The sequence below is a fragment of the Xenopus laevis genome, chromosome 4S, assembly GCF_017654675.1.
Source record: "Xenopus laevis strain J_2021 chromosome 4S, Xenopus_laevis_v10.1, whole genome shotgun sequence".
In the NCBI taxonomy this organism is placed as follows: domain Eukaryota; kingdom Metazoa; phylum Chordata; class Amphibia; order Anura; family Pipidae; genus Xenopus; species Xenopus laevis.
Window position 1 is genome coordinate 51312181 of NC_054378.1, and position 20698 is coordinate 51332878.

The window sequence follows — 20698 nt, forward strand, 5'->3', positions numbered from 1 at the left end:
CTTTGACACTTATCATTTGAAAACATGGTCGATGGCTGTGCCTTTAGGATTGCAAAGTGAAACCTTAGTATAAAGGTCCAAGAATATCTGATATATTGGAATGCACTGGAAATAGTTTTGTCTCATTCATCTGCTATGGACAAGAGATCACTTTTCTGTGTTATACGGATATTTCCCACAATCTGCACTGAATCTATTTTTTTCTCTTCTTGTTTAGAACTGCTAATTATAGCTAGTGTTGTATGCAGATGTTTCAGGCACAGCCCTTTAGAGTTTAAGTTACTCACCCAAGGCAACAAGGACACAGTAGTTAATTAGTCACTTAACTACTGCTCAACACTACTTTTGTCATTCAAAGTTATTCTAGGCAGAACTACACATCAACTGCAACTGCAAAAACATTTTTCGGGTAACAACAAACCAAAAGTTTTGGGCAGTAGCCCTCAGTTTGACATTTAAACCAACATACATACTCTTGAATTTAATACTTAATTGGTTCCATAGTGCATAACAGAATGCAACTGTTTGTGGTTGAATTTAATTTTGTCCACTTGCTACCCCCAAATCCACACATATGTTTAAAAATTTACATTCTGAAGTTGTTGCACATTTTACTGAAAACATCTGTATAAACTAATTGTATGTATGGACATTAAACTGTTTTATCGGAAATAAATACATTTACCTGTACTTTTTTAAATTTCATTTTATTTTCGGCCCTCATTTACCATATCAATTAGCAGTAGATCTGAATTAACTGTATCAGCGTGTTAATGTTTTGTGTTATAAGGTACATTGGTATCTTAAAACAATAAAATGGGAAAACATTAATGCACATTAATGTCGGTATTGAAACATTTTACTATCTAACAAATAATTGTTTATCTAACCCATTTTTAGAGTATATTGACATTAGATTTTATAGAGTTTTACAGAGTTGTTTCCTTAAAAGTGTAGCCTGTCCTTTTTAGATTTATGTGCTGTTATTATAGCCTAGGATTCTGTTCCCTGTTTTGCAGTAGCTTTTGTCATTTGAATAACATTAATATCTGTGTATTATGTTCAAACCTGCTTTGTTTCACCTTGAGTTGTTTTTTCTAAGCAGAGCTTAAACCAAGAAAACCCTTGTAGTGGAAGTCAGTCGCCCAGATTTCTTGGAAATCTGTCACTCTAGAATTTCAACAACTAATTAGACCTCTTAAAAAGATATCAGTATTACTTTTTCACCTTTAGGTTATTCCTGGTCATACTTTATGCATGTATGTAAGTATTAATTTATCTTGAACAAAAGCATGCCTAAAACACATCCACTAACACGTTTAATATAGGAGTTCGTTTTGTAAGATCAAAGCTTTTCTTCTTTTTGGTTGCATATTTAGGTGTTTTATGTAATTTAGGATACATTTGTTTTCTCTGAATGCAGGCTACCAAAGTGGGGAAGACTAGTGTCAGTTTTTTATTATTCTATGCAACAGAGTTACAATGACAGGCATCTCAACAATAAAAGGGATGCTATAATTAAAATAAAAGTCTTGGTTTGTGCCTGAATGAACTGTATCGAGTTTAAGTTTCCCCACATTTTACACTTTTTTTTGTTGTTTTCAACAATTTATAATGCATTTCAATGGGTGCTTTTCTCTGATTTTACATCATGTTTTCCTGGATTTTACACCAAAACCTTGTCCTGATTTTTCCAAAAATGGGACAACAGTTGGTTAAGCTGATCGGTCCTCTGTGAATGTTAGTATTAGTGAACTAAAGGGGTTTAAAATACTAACCAGGCATTGTTTTCTCTGTATATAGTCAAGTCAAATTAGTCTGCACCTCATACAGCCAGGCACAATCACTTATTGCTTTAGGCTGTGCATGTGATTGTCACAGAGGTCTTGCACATGCCCCCATAGTGCAATAATGCTGCAATGCTAAACCCTTGTCAATAGCAGAATAAGGGGCTGATTCATTAAAGGTCAATAAAGTAAGTGTTATTTATAGCATGGGGTAAAAATGTTATCACTTCTTATATTTTTAGAATTAATGATCGATTCACTAAAAGTTTACTTGAAAAGCAAACAAAGGAGAGCACTCACCCACACCTTGCTGTATACCGACCTTACCGTCTGTGCTGACACATGCACGCGCCTCCAGAAGACACGCTGGGAGCTGTATCCAAAAGGTATCTGAATCATGGAGCACCAGGCAGCATTAGGGTCCTTTTAAAAATCCAATTTTATTGATAATGCATCATTAAACCAATATTGAACAAGAGTGTATCCAGCCCCCTACAGCTCCTCACTACATCTTCCTCTATTAATCCATCTGATGTTGTTTAGTAATGCCTACTCCTAGGAGGTGTTAAATTTCACAGTAATTATGGCACTATTTTATGCTTTTATCGCTTAAAAGATGTTAGTGAATAATGTGTTAGGATTAATTCTATTCTATAAGTATCGCAATGTAAATAGAATACAGCTGTGCAGAAATGTAGAATCAACGCTTGCAATATGTCTATTAGTGCAAAATACTTTAATGGATCGTTCCTTAAATAATGCGTCTTAAATAACGCACAAAGCAGTGTGCTATGGAATAATGACCTTTAGTGAATCACCCCCTAAATATTTAATTTCCTGTGCTTATATTTATATTACAACAAGTGCTTTTGTGTAAACAAAAATGTTTGTGTGGATCACCCATCACTAAGCACAAATGTATGGTACTGTTTCCCATTAAGCTGCTATAACTAACATTTTTCTACCCTTTGGGTATTTGAAACAAACTAAAGTATATCAGTATTTTAGCCAGCCCATGGATCTATACTAGATTGGCCATTATTTATTATGATACCCATGAGCAGAAAATAAATACTTTTCAGTCATGCCTGCTGGCCACTGCGAATGCTTTATCTTGGGTTTGCTTTCCAAAAATTCTTAATGTTATCAATTGGGACTTCATTGTTCTTTGCATTGTTGACACAAACCTCATATTAATGCTATTTTATTTAATACGGATGTATACCTGTATGCAGTAAATGTATTGATCTATTATGTGTAATACTTGGGACCTTGAATTTAACACATACGGGTTCTTTCCTTAGATAATACATTCCATATGTACTTTTATAGTCATATGATTACTAACTGGATTGTTTTTTGTAAAATAACAAATGAGGTATAAGTCCCTTCTAATTGTAAAAAGCAACTGTTTAGATATAACTAAACATATAAAATGCATACATAAATATTGACACAAACACATGCCCATACATGCACAAAAACAAATACACACAGAAATACTGATCTTAAAACACACAAAGATGCACATAGACACTCACACTTTTGTTCTCCATGACATTTATTTCAAAGAACTTAAACTCAAAATTGTTTTGCTTTTAACTGGTTATTGTTTCATACATAATAAAAAATCATGAGAAAAAAATGCTATGTGCGCTATGTTGTAAAAGCTATAAGTTTACACATGTGAGAAACAGTTCCTCCAAAGAAAACACAACTAGCGTAATTTTCTACAGGATAGTGAAGAGAAACTGTGTGAAAGGTTGAATGGCCTGCACTTGTCATGTTACAGACCTAATCTGTAGAACTATATGATCACTCGTAAACTCAGTACGTAAAAGGATTTAGTTGCCAATTTACAAACAATCAACTACTTTTACCAAGCAGTAATAATAGCTTTGTTAAACATTATCATTACCAGTGATTCCAGAGTGGAAAGTTATTGTCCAAATCTTTATTCCCGCCATGCCTTTTTAGAGAGCAAGTATTTGGACAGGTGTAGTTATACTTTGTAATACATCAGAGTAATTTAAGATTGGAAGTGAAATGTTTATTGTGCAGGTTGGGACACAAATTGCCATTTTTTTACCCATAATTCAGCATTTTCATAATGTCGCTGCACTCAGAGTTGTATCCAATGTGTTTGGTACGTTAAAATGGATGCAGTCAAAATAGCTATAGGGATTGCCTGCTATTTTTAAAGTGGGGTTGTGCCATTTCCCAAGCATATTTTCAAAGCAGTGGGAACCCAGGATGCTATCATTTTCCTGAACCCGGATACTGTTACACTGGCAACCATGTGAGAGTGTAGGAATGTCTTTGAACACAAGTACTTAAATGGCATATTAACTGAAAAACCTTATTGATGTTTCACTTGAGCACTTTTGCAATATATATTGATTTTCTATTTTTAGCAATTTTTGAAATATTAGCAAAGTTAGACAGATTTATTCTGCTAGGCAGGCTTCAGCTCAGCAACCCTAACTATCTATGCATTTATGTAAACTTTAGGTTTGCTGACTCTAAGTTGAACCATCAACCTGGTAGTAGAAGTCTAGAAATGCAAATATTTCAGAAACGAAAAATAAAAACATAGGGATGAAATACTGTTGCAACATATTTCAATTTTTTATTTGGGATTTTTTTAACAACTTTATAATAATTTTTGCAGGGCTCTGTATAATGATAGATGCGGACAGCGTCCTTCTTGATATCGAACCTAGGGCCCCACTGTGGCTAGGCAGCAGGGCTAGCCATCTGATTATGCATGTACAGTGCATATGCAGGCATACATTTATATAGTCATAAATTATTACAATGATACACATATAATGCCAGACACCATTACATGATCCTAGGTGCAATGTACACAAACTCCTGATACAAAGGAGCCTGTTTACTAACATTCGAATGAGTTTTTTTCAGAAATCTTTACAAATTTGCATAACTCTAATAATTCTAGATTTATTAAGTATAAAACCCATGAATGCCTCTTATACAAAAATTCACCAGGTAAAAGTTGTTTAGGTCATATAGAAGTCAATCGGGCTTTTAGAGGTTTTCTGATTTTTTCCGAAAAAGTAGAGGTATTCGTATTTTTTACAGATTGTTTAGAGCCTTTTTTCATTCGTGTTTTTTTAAATTTGGATCTTTTAATTCCATGACATCAGTGGTTTTAGTCATGGTTATTTGTGGTTTACTAAAAAAAAACACTAAAATTAGACTTTTTATAAAAAGGCCTCAAAGTGTTTTTGGGTTTTTCTTTACCATTGTGACAACAGGTGTGAGCAGAGACTGGAAACTTGGGAAGACTGGAAACAAAGTACCCACTGTGCAGTAGTAAGCACATAATTCTTTAAAAATTCCACAAAAATGGTTAACCAAAAATATGAAAGCAAAACCTATGCATTAAGACTGTGCAAGAGGAATTGAAATGGACAGATTTTCAATAAACCATGAACTATCTGTTGTCTGATATTTACCGAGGTAAGCTACTTTAAATGTAAGTGATAGATTTACTATAGTCTGAAATGGTGTCATTATTTGTCAGTTCAGCTGTTTTTGGAACCTCAGATAGATTTACTATACAGTGAATTGGTAGCATTGTGTGTTACTTCAGCTGAATCACACTATTACTAGTAGTATTAAACCTTAAATACCATTTAAAGGGGCAGTGTACCAACTTATAGCACATAAGCTCAATGAATAGGGCTTGTATGGAACATTACAATATACTTTTTGCCTATTGTTTAATCATGAAAAATATATGGTATTTGTTAGTTCTTGAGATGAACAGAACAAACAGGGAAATCAAAGATATTCCATGTTTGATCCTTGTAAGGTAGCTAATTAAATTACCAGTCTACAACCCCCTCCTTTCACCCTATAAGTCTTCCATAACTTTGGGCGCCTCCCCATAAATAGCCTTGTTATGGGAATTCAATGGTCACAATATTAAACAGGAACACCTAAGTGATACCAGAGAAATTGACCCTACTTAGAACCATTACTTAATAAACTAGTACATATTTTACACTTGCTACACTAGTCCCACACCATCCCCTTTTCCTTCTGCCCAGTTCTCTAACCTCACCTTCCCCTACACTTCCCATTGGCAGATTGCTAAATGAGGTCCTCAGCACACCCATTCTCAATATATTTAGGACAATGAGATATTTTGAGCTTTACTCTACTAGAAATGCCACACCCTCTGAACAGAACAGGGGTTTTTGTCTGAATAATGCAATATATTCAAGCTGGTCAGTTACATCAAAATGATCCCCGGTCTGGCCAGTCCTACCCTAACTTTCATCTGATTTGTCAAGAATTACAAAAGGGACTACGTTTTACCTGCAATTTGCTTGCTTTCAAGGTAAAAAAAAATGATCCCAGTGGTGACCAATAAACAACCAAACCAGGGGTGACATAGTTGCCCAACTTTAATATATAGCAATATATGGAAAAACACTCCCTGTTTTATTTAAAGGGGAGGGATCAATGTACAAAATGTCTTAATGTCATTATTATATTGGGAATGGGTTGTGTGCAGAGGACCTCTTGTATTTGTATGAATTTTGTGGTCACAGCCTCATTGCACCCCAGCCTAATAGTTTACAATGTAGTGGTGAGCACAACTTTACCTTTTTTGCTATAGCCTACTAAATTAGTTTTGTATCTGAAACATGTTAGACATGCAAGCCTAGCATAAAGATGTGAGATTTAATATGGAAGGATCTGGATAATGTATGATAAAGTTGCAAGGATGTTGAGAAGGATTGACACAACTGCTGGAAATATTTCACTTTAGAGATGTGGTACAGTATTTCCCATGGTAATATGAGCCATCTCGCCGGCTTAATTTTTGATAATTAATGTAATTGCATATATATGTAATTCAAATGTTGCAGAACTTTACCTCCATAACACTCCTTAATTAGCTGAGTGGGTGGAGAAATGGTGAGATCTATAGTTCAACACACATAGCAAGAGGTAAACAAACTAGATCACTTAATATAAGTTTTTTGGTTTGTCACTGCTCTGTGTAGTTAAAACAAATAAAAAGAACAATCTCATTTCCTGAGTTTGTAGCACAAAAACAGTGTAATAATAATGTCACTAGGGAGAGGTCAAAATTGTATGATGTTCTTGTTTTAAAGAAACATCGCTATTATGATTTATTCCATGGAATAATTCTTTCACACAAAGTAAGCTAGAACTTAGCTTTTTATTTATTTACATTTTATGTCACTGTGAAGGGATTCATCTAATTTTTGAGATACTTGACCTAAGTTTTTTATCTGCAAGTCATATTACTTATAGAGTGAAGAAGTAAATTACTGTCATAAAATGTCTACATACGTGCTAAAGTTTGACAAAATTATGCCCTTTTATACATTAAGAGAGCCCATAAATTCCCATTTTAAATTGCCCTGGTTTTGAGATCATGCAGAAACATAGATCATTTTAGCAGAATGAGAAAGCTTCAGAATAGGGTGGGGGAATACAGACTGTTGTCATTACCAGAGTGCTTGAAACAATGATAAGAAAATATACACAGTGGCTCCATCTGCTGGAATGCATAGTGATGAAACCTTACATCTAACAAGGGATGTTATATTCAGACTACAGAATTCACAGCAGCCGATGGGCTGTAAGCTTTACAAATGAAACGTTTTATAAAATTTTAGAAATACTACTGAAATGACTACTAAAATGATTGAAAATTGCTGGGGGGGATTTTTAGTTTTTTTTTTTTGAAAACTATACATTGTTTCTTTCTGTAGAAAGAACATGAGCTTTCTAAATTTGGTATTCTCTCTTTGGTATTCTTTCTAAATTTGGTTTTTTGGTATTTCCACTTGTGGAACAATATTTAGAGCTCTTAATACCAAAAACATTTAAAATTTCCATTTTTCACAATATAGACATTTATACCAGAAATATATTTTATTTTACGCACAAAAATGCAATTATTTTGGAAAGCCTCAAGTGTCTCAATTGTGCTAAAACCAGATATGTATAGTTTTATGAAGATTTTTGACTAGATTGTCAAAGCACTACAGTAGAATATGGCATGCTTTGGATTCCAAAGCCAATACATTTTGGAACAGAAGGTTTACCCCAGAAAACCATTCATTTTTGAAAAATACAGATTCTGTCGAAGCCAGAATGGGTAACCATGTATTTCTACTCCTAACACCAAACATCAAAGCTTTTCTGAACTTAGTGGTTTTCAATAAAATTTATGATAATTTGGAAAAATCACTTCAAAACTTAGCAAGTTCTTATCTCCCACATAGCATTTTTAGCAGGGAAAACACAAAATATACATTGACCCCCCAAAACCATATGCACATAAGTACACATTCAGATGAATCCAAAATGGGTAACAATTGCCTCAAAGCTTCCACTTTCTAGCATCTTATCTTCCTCATAGCATAAGGCACCAAGAGAAAACATCCTAAATATTAATGTCAGGGGTCTACTCAACAATTTGATGCCCAAATGAAAATAGTGCATATGAATTTTCACGGCTGACACTCTGGCTGCTGCAATATGAGCAACTCAGTATGTGTGACTCCCTAATGGTATGGAGACCCTAAAAAAACATATATTTTCAGAAAGTACACATTCTGGCAAATCCAAAATGGGTAAATATGTCTTTTTAACAATCTACGAAGCTATGCTGAACGATTTTTAAAAAATTTCTGAAAATCGCATAAAGCTTGCATTTTACCTCATTATATGCCCCACCTTACATAATGTATCAGCATAAAACATCTTAAATATGAATGCCATGGGTCTTCTGAACAGTTTGATGCCCAGTATGTATAGATATACCAAAATATGTGGGGCACAGAAACCCCCAAATGGATATATAGCAGACAAAATTTCCAAAACGAAGTAACAAAGAACATTGCGAAAAACAATCCTTAAATACTTAAATCCAATAAAACCAAACAAATCAATGCTTTTTTTCACCTAGTGTAATCAGCAATCAGAATCACAGTTTGAATATTTTAGCTTGGCCAAATAGGTTTTACAGACAAGAAACAATCAGGCAACACCTATGCAGAGCTGAAAACACAATAAAATGGCTAAAAATGCACAATATTGCAATAAAATCACTGAAATAACATACAAAGTACGATTAGCGAATACACTTCGCAATGGCAGAAAATTGTGTGCAAGTGTGTAAGTGTGAATGTAAGTGTATGTTTGTGTAAGTGTAGGGGACACTGTTTGGGACACTAACCTGGGGTAGCAGGCTGAGGATTCGTCCAGGAGGGCTGGAGAGGGTGTAGGAACTGGGAGCGGCAATCTTCAGCATTGGATTTGATGGCGGAGCGGAGCTGGAGGTCCAGAAAGTGCCTGCTGCTGCCTTGGGGTCCATTGACAATTAATTCAGATTCTCATTGCATAGCAGTTCAGTAACCAGTGCAATTCGAGAATGTAACAGACAGCCCTGCAGCATTATCTTCTATGAAAGGTGACATTGTTTTGCTTGATGATTTGTGATGACCTTAAGTTTAGGTTTTCAACAGCTGCCCAGAGCACACTGAACAGTGCATGTCACTGACACTCACTGGCATAACAAAATCCTAGATGGCAAGTTCCTGTGCACAACTTTGTCACTGACACTCACTGGCATAAAAGAATCCTAGATGGCAAGTTCCTATGCACAACTTTGGTCCATTAAATATGGTATATAAAATTCAATTTTTATTTTTAGGTTTCAAAAGAAAGCAATAAAAATGGAAAAGGACGCAGAGAAAACATAAAAGAGTAAGAAAGAGGCACCAGATAGGGTTCAAAAGAATAAGTGAGAAGAAAAAGGAAAAGAAAATGATTTAGAGCACAAGAGAGGATAAGGGTGAAGAAAGAGCGAAGAAAGACAGGTTATAAACAAGCAAGGATTAAGAAACAAACAGGAAAAGAGAAAAACAATTCGCACCAATAAGACTAAAAATCCACATAATTTTGTTCCTTAAACTGTTATTGCATTGTGAATTTTAATTGCGCATTTCTAAGAAGTGCTTGAAGGTGTCGTAATCTTTTGGACTAAACATAAGACTTTTTCAGTAAAGTTTTATTACATTTACTGCACATTGGTGCAAACTATAAAATTCGCAAATGGTCTTCCACTGTCGGAAGTGGTCGCTAAACACTTTCCGTGTTCCAAAAGCTATATTATATTCACACAAAACAGAATTTGTTCGCGCAAAGGCATAACTTTTCGCACTGCAAATAGTTTTTCCGTTACCGACTTTTATTATATTCCCCCAAAAAGGTTTAAGAAAGAAAAAGAAGCTTACAAAGATACTGTCATGATTTTTATAGTGTGGTTTTTATTTCTAAATTACACTGCATAAATATTAAATAATTCACTCTACCGTATAAAATTTTATTCTTGAACCAACATGTATATATTTTATTGTTTCTCCTACTCAGTGTAACTGAAGGAGTCACAGTGGAACTTGGATTTCTACTATTGAGTGCTCTTCTCATATGTACCAAGATGCTGTTATCTTGTGTCAGGTAACTGCTATGTGGTTACCTTCCCAGTGTTCTATTGTTAGGCTGCTGGGGGGAAAGGGAGGGGTGATATCATTCCAACTTGCAGTACAGCAGTAAAGAATGACTGAAGTTTATCAGACCACAGGTCACATGTCTAGGGCACCTGGGAAACAGACAATATGTCTAGCCCAATATGGGATTTCAACATGAAATATAAAAAAATCTGCCCTTTTGAAAAACTGATTTTAGTGCAGATTTCTGCTGGAGCAACACTATTAAATTATGTGTTTTGGAAAAAAAAAACATGTTTTCCTGTGACAGAATCCCTGTCAGCGGAAAGCAGGAGAGTAAACTATAAAATGAGCAGTGGCTCAGTAGTGGAACTGAACTTTATTTTATAATCGGATACATTGCAATGTCTGACATGAAGAAGATGACAATGACAGCCGATTTCACCAGCGTATTGCAGTCATTGCAAAAGTCTTCCAACTGCCGTTAGACAGCAGCAGTGCTTTAGCTGCAGATACCTTGCATTTTGGGGTGGGGAGGTGAGTGATGCTTGTGGTGCCAGAAGCTCCAGAAACCATTGCTGTCATTGTATTTAATGTTCTTGGGATGCCAGTTCCCTCTACATCAATGTATTGTATATCATGTGTTTGGAAATGCCAGTGCCCACTGACTGTACACTGAATTTTACCCTTAGTGCTTGCTGCCTCTTAGGGTCTCTCAATATCCACATTCTCTTATGTTATAAATGTGTCTATGTTGCCAGTGTCTACTGCCTCTTACTGAATAATGTGTTTGTGTTGCCAGTATCTCCTGCTCTCAGTTTATAATGTTCTTGATTGACCAATACCCACTTGCTTTTCACTGTACAATATAATTACAATACCAGAATCTCTAACTATTTCACTGGAGCAAATCTAAACCAGTTGATAAACTTGTTTACTCTGAGCGTTATTTGGGGAGTAATTTACCTGTCCTAAAGACAGTGTGACTGTTGCTTTCAGCAATAAATGAACAAATGCAATAAGCACGTCTGTGTTTTTATTAAAAATCACTCCCACACAGCAGTAGATGTGCATTTTCCCATGAATTAGAGAGGTAGCATGCTTCACCTGTTCTGCCACTTTTATGATTTTATGCTCTTTAAACATTATCATTTTGTGATTGTGCCATTTCTTGCTTTTCTCCCAGACAATAAAGTAGAATGACACAATACATGTTTCTGCCAATTTTATTATAGCCTGTTGAAATGATTCAGCTTTCAGAATTCAGATATATGGAGATAAACATGAGATGGTGAGTGTCAGTATGAATATACCTTTGTTCCTAAAGGGTAAGTTCACCATTAAATTATTTTCTAGTGTTTTTATAGATGGTCCTATTCTAAACAACTTTTAAATGGAATTATTTCCATTCTGCAGTTAAAAATGCTATGCTGTTGTCAAGGTGACTCACACCAGCAACCAAAACACAGATGGAGGGTGGTCAGTGCTTTTTTCTGTCCATCTTATATTCTGACTTTGAACCTGCTTTCTATTGTAATTAAGCTCAAGTCACCAGATAGCATTTGCAATTCCAAACCTGACAGTTACCGAACAAAAAATGTAAATATGCCCAAAACGTAAAAATAAAAAATGAAGACTAATTGCAAATTGTATTAAAATAGTACTGTCATATAAAGTTTAGGCAGACTACCTATTATAATATCTACTGTAAGCATTTTTAATATAGACCTGAATGTGGCTACACACCCTGGTTATATGCAAAAATGTGCTCCCTGTTGAGCAAGTTTTTGTAGGTATGGTATACTCCAGAGGAACCAAAATATTTTGAATCTATTAATGTACCTTCTATAACTGTATTCGCGAAGCACACATTAATTGATCAGATCATTTCAGATGTATCTCACTATATTTTGATAAGTTAATTAAATCATTAGCCCAAATATGTGGCAGTAATGATTATCCACTAACAGGTTTTTCATTTTGGGCAAACAATATTGTGATTAACATTATCATATCCTGCTTCTGTCCCAGAAATCAGTTCACATAAGTTATGATTTTATTGCAGCTTTCCCTCTGGCACATCATCAGTAATATTGACATCTGCAAACCGGACATAAAAATGAATGCAATACAGAATGCAGGTTTAAACAGGCACACCATACTTCGATAAAATGTTCTGCTAGGGTTGAGCACTGTAATGGTTAAGCTGAGCTCAGGAGAGGTGGTTAGGGGAAAAAATTGGATCAGACAGCTAGAGCAGAGTTTCTATGGGAACCAGAAATGCTATCTCTTCTTTGGCTTTAGACTGGAGGGTGTGTTTAGTAATCTGAGCTGAGAAGAATTTAGCATGCTTATAAGTCAACAGGCAAATCAAATTCCTGAGGGAGGGGCAGAGTGGGTTAGAGGAAGAGAAGGATGTCTAAGTGATTAAGGGGATGCTGTAGCCTTACTGTTAACCTTTTAACAACCAGAATGGCAGTTATCTAAAGATTTCAAAGAGGTTGTTCACTGATTTTTGTGGAGGGGGTTTACATGTCCTTTAAAGGTTAGAAGAAAGTAATCCCCATACCCCACCGATTCCAACTATTCATATAGTCATAGTTTTCTCCTCTTTGGGAATAAATGGTTCATGCACACTGCCCCTATTTAAAATAAGACCTCCTGTCCCTTTGAAGAATCCACCATATACCTTGTAGATTGGTATGGGACACATGCTTTTCATCTTCCCTCAACGTGCCAGGTGTAGGATTGGGTACAGCACTGAGGGTTTTGGTGCAAATATCATCCTATATTGTGGTCCCAGGGCTAGGTGAATATCATGACCACGGCAATTAAGCCTTCACCAAATTTTGGCGTACAGTATCCCCTAAATATTTAAAATCTTCTCTGCACAGCAAACCTACAATTCTGGCAGTTGCATACTAGTTCTATAAAGCTATGACTGTTGGAATCTCCTAATTTATTGTCTTTATGAAGTCAAATGCCAAAGCTCATAGGATATCAAGCACTAAGTTAATAAGCTCTTAATAATTAGGCCTTTCTTGCATAGATTGTATCATGCCCAGGACCTATTTTCGGGCTTTATCACATAAAGGAATGAAAACATTTATTCCAATATTGCAATGTATTTCAAAGCTAATTTCTACTCTTTTCTGTAATTCATATGCACAGCTGTCGCTTTGCTATGAGTCATAACTACCAAAGCACATTAACTACCAAAGCACATTATTGGAATAAAAGATTTAAAAATACTGATTGTATTGCTGGAGGAAAGTAATATGTTGCGCATCCTCAGAGGTGCTGTATACACTTACACTAGGCCATTAACACTGAGTTACAGCTACTTCAGTTGCTCCTATCCATTTCAGCAAAAATGCTTGGAAGGAAATAAATCTTTTTAGCTGTGTGATGAAACATTGAAAAACAAACATTTTATAGTCATTCTTCTTTGTTCTAATAACTTTCAAGTTTCATTGAATGTTAGTGAAAAAACAGTAATAATAAGCATTTTATTTCACAGCCTTATTCAGTCTTTTGCAAACATGATTTACATTTTTTTTCAACTTTATTTGAATTTGACTTCTCATTGATTTAGTTCCACAGCTTTTTTTTTTTTTTTTTTTTTTTTTTTTAATATCTTTAAGTTTTTTTCAATACAAAAGTATTCAAAGGGGGGGGGGGTACAGAAGGAAAAAAGGGAAGGGAAAGGTGGGAGTTGGGGGTAGATGCCACATTAGTTATCATTTCAATTATACAAGAAGTACTAATCAGATAGTCAAAGGGTCTATCAAGTTAATTCTTATTTTGCCTTGTGGGTTTAACGATTCTCCAAGTAATCTATCCAAGGGCGCCAAATGTTCCAATAAATATTACTGCTGTTCTGTATAATATGGGATAATTCTTCCAACCTCCTGATTTCTTCTACTTTTATTACCCATTCGGAGAGCGTTGGGGGCTGGTGGATTTCCATTTAAGGGGTATCAGTGCCTTAGCTGAGTGAAGTAAGTGAATGGTAAGAGGATCGGTTACTACCTTTTCCGAATTAGGCAAGATGTTCAGCAAGATTAGTGTATAATTGTTAGATCTAAAGTCACTTTTGGTAACAACATTTATTTCATTAATAATATCTTCCCAGTATGTGGTTAAAATTGGACAAGTCAGCCAAATGTGGTCATGTGTTCCCTTATATTCCTTACAGCGCCAACAATTAATAGTAAGTTTCGAAGATATTTTGTTTAGTTTGGCAGGAGTAAGGTGCCATCTGGTAACCAATTTATACGAGGCCTCCCTTGTCCTCGAAGCTCTTGATGATTTATGAATTGATTTAAATACTAATTCCCACATATAATCGGATGTATTAATGTTTAACTCTTTATCCCATGCACTACAAAAAGTGTTCTTAGATAGAGGATAGGTCTGAGAACTTAAGAGGATTTTATATGATTTTGCTATAACTTTTTCGACCACAGGTGATGTTATAAGTATTTGTTCCCAACTGGTTGCCGGTCTATTCCAATTTAATAACTTCTTTGGTACTTTATTTGCTTGAGTATACCCGAGGAGTTGATTATATCCCCATTTGTCTCTTGGATGGCAACCCCATCGTTTTTGCATATCAGTTAATGGTATTAGTTTATTAGTTATAAATAAGTCACCCATTCTTGTTTTTCTGTTATCCCACTCATTCCACCTGTTAAAGGAACCCCTTTCCATGCTTGGCGCGAAATTAGGGTTATACATTAATGGTTGAAGATGGTATGGGCGGTTGGTAAGTTGATATTTGTCTCTGTTTCTTAACCAGACCTTCAAAGTTGCCCCTATGAATGGATGCTTTAATGGTTCTTTAAGGGAAGTCTCGTTCTCAACCCACAAAGTGTTTTCGATAGGGTAGGGGATAAATGCCTGTTCCAGGGTGCACCAGTCCTTCTTTACTTTATCATTAGCCCAGCCATAGATCCGTTCTAAATGAACTGCTATATAGTATAGAAATATATCTGGTAATCCAAGCCCACCTTTGTTTTTGGGCTGGGTTAAAAGATGATATTTCAATCTAGGGTTTTTACCACCCCATATGAATCTAATTAACATAGACTTTATGGATATAAAGAAGGACTGGGGCAGAAATATTGGTAGTACTTGGAAGAGGTACAATATTTTTGGTAATAAGATCATTTTAATCGCATGTATCCTACCGAACCAGGAAAGTTGCAATTTGTCCCATTTGTCTAGTTGATTTTGAAGTGTTGTCACTAGAGGGACATAATTGTCATGATATATTTTATTTAAATCAGATTGGATTCGAACGCCTAAATATTTAATACCGCTATTCGCCCATTTAAATGGGAAATTTTGTTGTATCAATGAGAATGATCTTACTGGGGTATTAATATTTAAGATTTCAGATTTTGCATAATTAACTTTAAAGTTTGAGACTTCACCGAATGTTTTCAATAGGGCCACTATGTTCGGAAGAGAAGTAATGGGGTCCGAAATACACAGTAACAAATCATCCGCAAAGGCGATACACTTATATTCTTTCCCCTCTATCTGTAACCCATGTATGTTTGGGCTTCTCCTAATATGGGCAAGGAGAGATTCCATTACAAACACAAACAGAATTGGGGAAAGTGGGCACCCTTGTCTAGTCCCCATTGGATATTTGAACCTTAGATGATAGTGATAGTTCCACAGCTTTAAGCTCCTTTCCACATATGTAATCTGTAACAACCAATCACGCATACAATCAAAAAGCTTTTACCAAGCTTTGTTGTGACTTGAAATTTAAATCTGCCCCCATTTGTCCCAGTGTCCCAAGCAATATGATTTAGTGGGTGAAATTCACTTTTTACTTTAATAAGACTGCCCGTACACAGCATGGACAAAACTGTTCTTTATCTACAGACCTGGCAAAAAGCAGCTTCATGATCTTATTGATCTGGTAAAGAAATGGACACAGTTTATTTCTCAAAACAAGCTCAAGGGGGTTGCAGGAAGGATATAGAAATTAAGAAAAGGTGGTTATGTAATAAAAGGCACCACGTTTGCACAGGGGCAGTAACGTTCAACGTTTCGGCTCCTTACTTCAAGCCGTGCACTTCCTGATGACGGCTTGAGTAAGGAGCAGAAACGTTGAAGGAATAAACAAAAAAAATTTTCACTGATAAGTCGTGTGCTTTGCGTTTTTTTTATACTATTGATATGTATCATTTCTATAACCAGTACCCAGGCATGGAATAATTGTTAGTATGTGCATATATATGTGTGTGTGTGTGTGTGTGTGTGTGTATATATGTGTGTGTCTGTGTACTGTGTGTACTTTAACTCAAGGACCCTAGACCCAGTGAGGCAATACATACTTCACCTCGAGTAGGTGGCCTGGTTGTTTGTGTATTTTACCGCATATGGCCCTCAGTGAAAAAAGTTTGGACACCCTGTTCTAATCGGAATGGGTGACCTTGCATCAGCTGGAAAGATCTACTGGTAAATAAATCATTACTGAGATTATTATATGATCCCCTTATATATTTATTCATAGTGATTCATATCACTTCTTCTTCTCCAGTGTAAACAACCCCAACTTGGCCAGTCTTTCCTCATAGCTGAGATTTTCTATACCTTTTACCAGCTTAGTTGCTCTATTCTGTACCATCTCTAAATCAATAATGTCCTGTTTGAGCACTGGAGATCAAAACTGTATGGCATATTCTAGATGGGGCCTTACCAGTGCTTTATACATTGGAAGAATGTCAATGCCCCTTTTAATATAGCTTATTTGCCCTTGATGCCGCTGAAAGACATTGCTTGCTGCAGTCAAGTTTATTATCTACAAGGACTCTGGGGTCTTTTTTTTGGATTTGGATTTTCTGTATTTTCTCTTTTTTTCTCTTTTATTTATTTATTTTTTTATGGATTTGCCTAGTGCAGTCCCATTATGTGTATAAGTGGCTTGGATATTTTTACATCCCAGGATCATGACTTTACATTGGATGGAATTAATTGGACTGGATACTTTTGTGTCATCTGCAAACACTGATACATTACTTACAATAGGGATTCAAATAGGAAAGGTGCGCTAAAACAACAGTATAGCTATCCCAAAATCTGAAAAGAAAAAGCCTGTAAAAAAGATGTACGTTTTGCAAAATAGAACTAATCACAAAAATCTTGTAATATTCGTGCCAGTATGTGTTCGCAACAGGATTGGAAATTAGTCGTCTTTTTAGGTGGTGCCTATAGGGAAAAAACTTTCAATAGTGCAGTATAGTAGTTGTAGTTTTAAGACTGCAGTTCACAGTCCTCGCTTACCCCGGATGCGCATAGAGTATTGCTAATCCAATCCTCAGGATGTCGCCCTCAGTGGTCTTAGATCAGGAGCGCCCCTGAGGAAGTATTACCAATACGAAACGCGTTGGGTTGTATTTGAAATTGTGCCAAATAAAGTCTTTATTTATATAATACATTTGGCAACGCATATTCTCTCCCTTATCGATAAAAGTCTATAGTGTATGTAGAACCTACAAATTAACATCGCTCCACATCCAGGAAGCCACCGCTTCAGACGGAAGCGCACACTGAGATGCTCAGGAATTAAGTACCGGCATCTACCTTTTCCGCACTCAAAAAATCGGTTCCAAATTCAGCGCTCCTGATCTAAGACCACTGAGGGTGACAACCTGAGGATCGGATTAGTGACATCGAAAGTTTTTTTCCCTATAGGCACCACCTAAAAAGACGACTAATTTCCAGTCCTGTTGCGAACACATATTGGCACGAATATTACAAGATTTTTGTGAGTATTTTGCAAAACGTACGTCTTTTTTACAGGCTTGCTGCACTTTTCAGATTTTGGGACAGCTATACTGTTGTTTTAGCGTACCTTTCCTATTTGAATTCCTGATTACACACGTGGACTAGTGGATCCACATACCACAGGTGCTGCTCGGATACTTTTAGAAAGCGCGGTCTCTTCACCATTTTACACACAGACAGTACTTACAATACCCTCCCCTAAGTTATTAATGGACAAATTAAATAAAAGTGGACCCAATACCGAGCCCTGAGGGACCCCACTAAGAACCTTACCAAGTAGAGAATGTCCCATTAACAACCACCCTCTGTACCCGATCCTGTAGCCAGTTCCCTATCCATGTGCAAATGACTTTATTAAGCCCAACAGACCTTAGTTTAGAAAGCAGTTGTTTGTGGGGCACGGTATCAACCACTTTGGCAAAATCCAAATAGATCACATCTACTGCTCCCCCGCTGTCCAGAAAAGCTCCATTGTGAATAAAACATATGGGTTTCTGTTAAAATTACCTGGATGTAATTGGCCTTCTACTCTGAGACGTTATTGCTAAGATTAAAGTTTGAGTGAATTTAGCAAATTTTGTAAATTCTGAAAAATACACACAAAATCGGTAATCCTATAATTGCAAACTTTGTTCAAGCCACTTAGCTCAAGAAATGGGTGCAGATATAGCATAATATCTATGTATTATTTAGCCATAGTTCAGCACAGCATGTACATATTCACCCCAAATCTGCTCTAAACGATTTTTAAACAGGGTTTTCATATGTATGTAAAAGAACAAATGGCAGTTCTCCCCGATCAGCATTGCAATGGAGATCACATAGAATGTAAAGAGAAGTTCTTGTGTGTTTGTTTTTAATAAAGCCCCTATTGTGGAGTAGGGTTACATTGGCACAGCTTTGTTGTTCAACCCTTATACTTCAGTGTAAATATTTTTTTCCACTTTTGCACTTGTGCTTGCTAATTTGAATATCATTTTAAAAGATGTGTCACTTTATTTCCAGATGAAAGCTGACTACTTGGCATTAAAGCAGTTCTCTCTCATTGATAACAATCTAATCTCAGGCGAAAAAATAATATACATGTCACAATGGAATCAACTGCCATGAGTTTGATTCATGTGTGCAATATGTGTGATGTCACAACACCTAGCCAAAATGAATCTTGTATTGAATGAAAGTGGCTTTTTCACAAATGTAAAGCATCACTTTTCTTATACATCAAAGTACGTCACTGGCCATTTCAAATACTCAAACCCTGTACAGTGTTTCACAGTCTGATTTTTACATCCATTGCACTATTATTATTATTATTATTACATGTAGTTATGAAGTGCCAACATATTCCACAGTACTGTACAATAAATGGGTGTATACACTGAACAAACATTGCATAGAAAAATACAACTAATAACTGATGCAAGTTCTGAGATTCTGTGTATAGAGGTATTTTTCAGGTTAGGCCTTCACAGAACCCTCAAAGAGTTGCAGGCGTTTGCCTTGAACTATATAATGCAAGAACACTCTGAAACATATATCCAAACACTGAGGATTCTGCAGTTTCAAAAGGGGTTAATAAGAAAATTGTAGGGGATACAGGTATGGGACCTGTTATCCAGAATGCTCGGGACCTGTGGTATTCCAGATAATGGTCCTTTCCGTAATTTGAGTCTTCATGCCTTAAAGTGGACCTGTCACCTACACATAAAAAGCTGCATAATGAAAGTCCTTTGAAAATTAAATATGAAACCCCAAAAAATTTTTTCATTAAAACATCCATACCTGTTATAAAGGCGTTTAAATATCTAAACTGTCAATCAAATATTACCTGCCCCGCCTCTATGCCCGTGGCATAGAGGAGGGGCAATCAATTGCTTTCACTTTCCATTCAGCACTTCCTACATGTCACTGCTCTCCTCACATTCCCCCTTCCCTCCTCAAGCTCTATAATTGTGTAGGGCACTGCACATGGGCATTAGGTCCCCCATTCTGGTGCATACACAAGATTTTGGGGTGATACACAATTTCCCTTAATAACCGTGTCCACAAAATGGCTGCTGCCTGCTTGCTGTGATTGTATAATTCCAAAACAAAAGGAAACAAAATTTAAATAATAAATACAGTGTAAGTAAAGTTTATTTTGCTCAACTAACATGATAGAAAAGAATTTGAAATTATTTCTTAGGGTGACAGGTCCCCTTTAATTCTACTAGAAATTCTTTTAAACATTAAATAAACCCAATAGGCTGGTTTTACTTCCAATAAGGATTAATTATATCTTAGTTGGGATCAAGTACAAGCTACTGTTTTATTATTACGGAGAAAAAGGAAATCATTTTTAAAAATTTGGATTATTTGGATAAAATGAAGTCTATGGGGGACAGCCATTCCTTAATTCGGAGCTTTCTGGATATCGGGTTTCCGGATAAGGGATCCTATACCTGTATCAATATACCCTCTAATCACGGCCATCGTGGAGAGACAAGACTGCCACAGAAGCATTTAGCAAAAGAGCTTTATCATGTAGCAAGGAATGAGAGAGAAAAAGAACTAGTAGGCATTTTGGCTGGCACT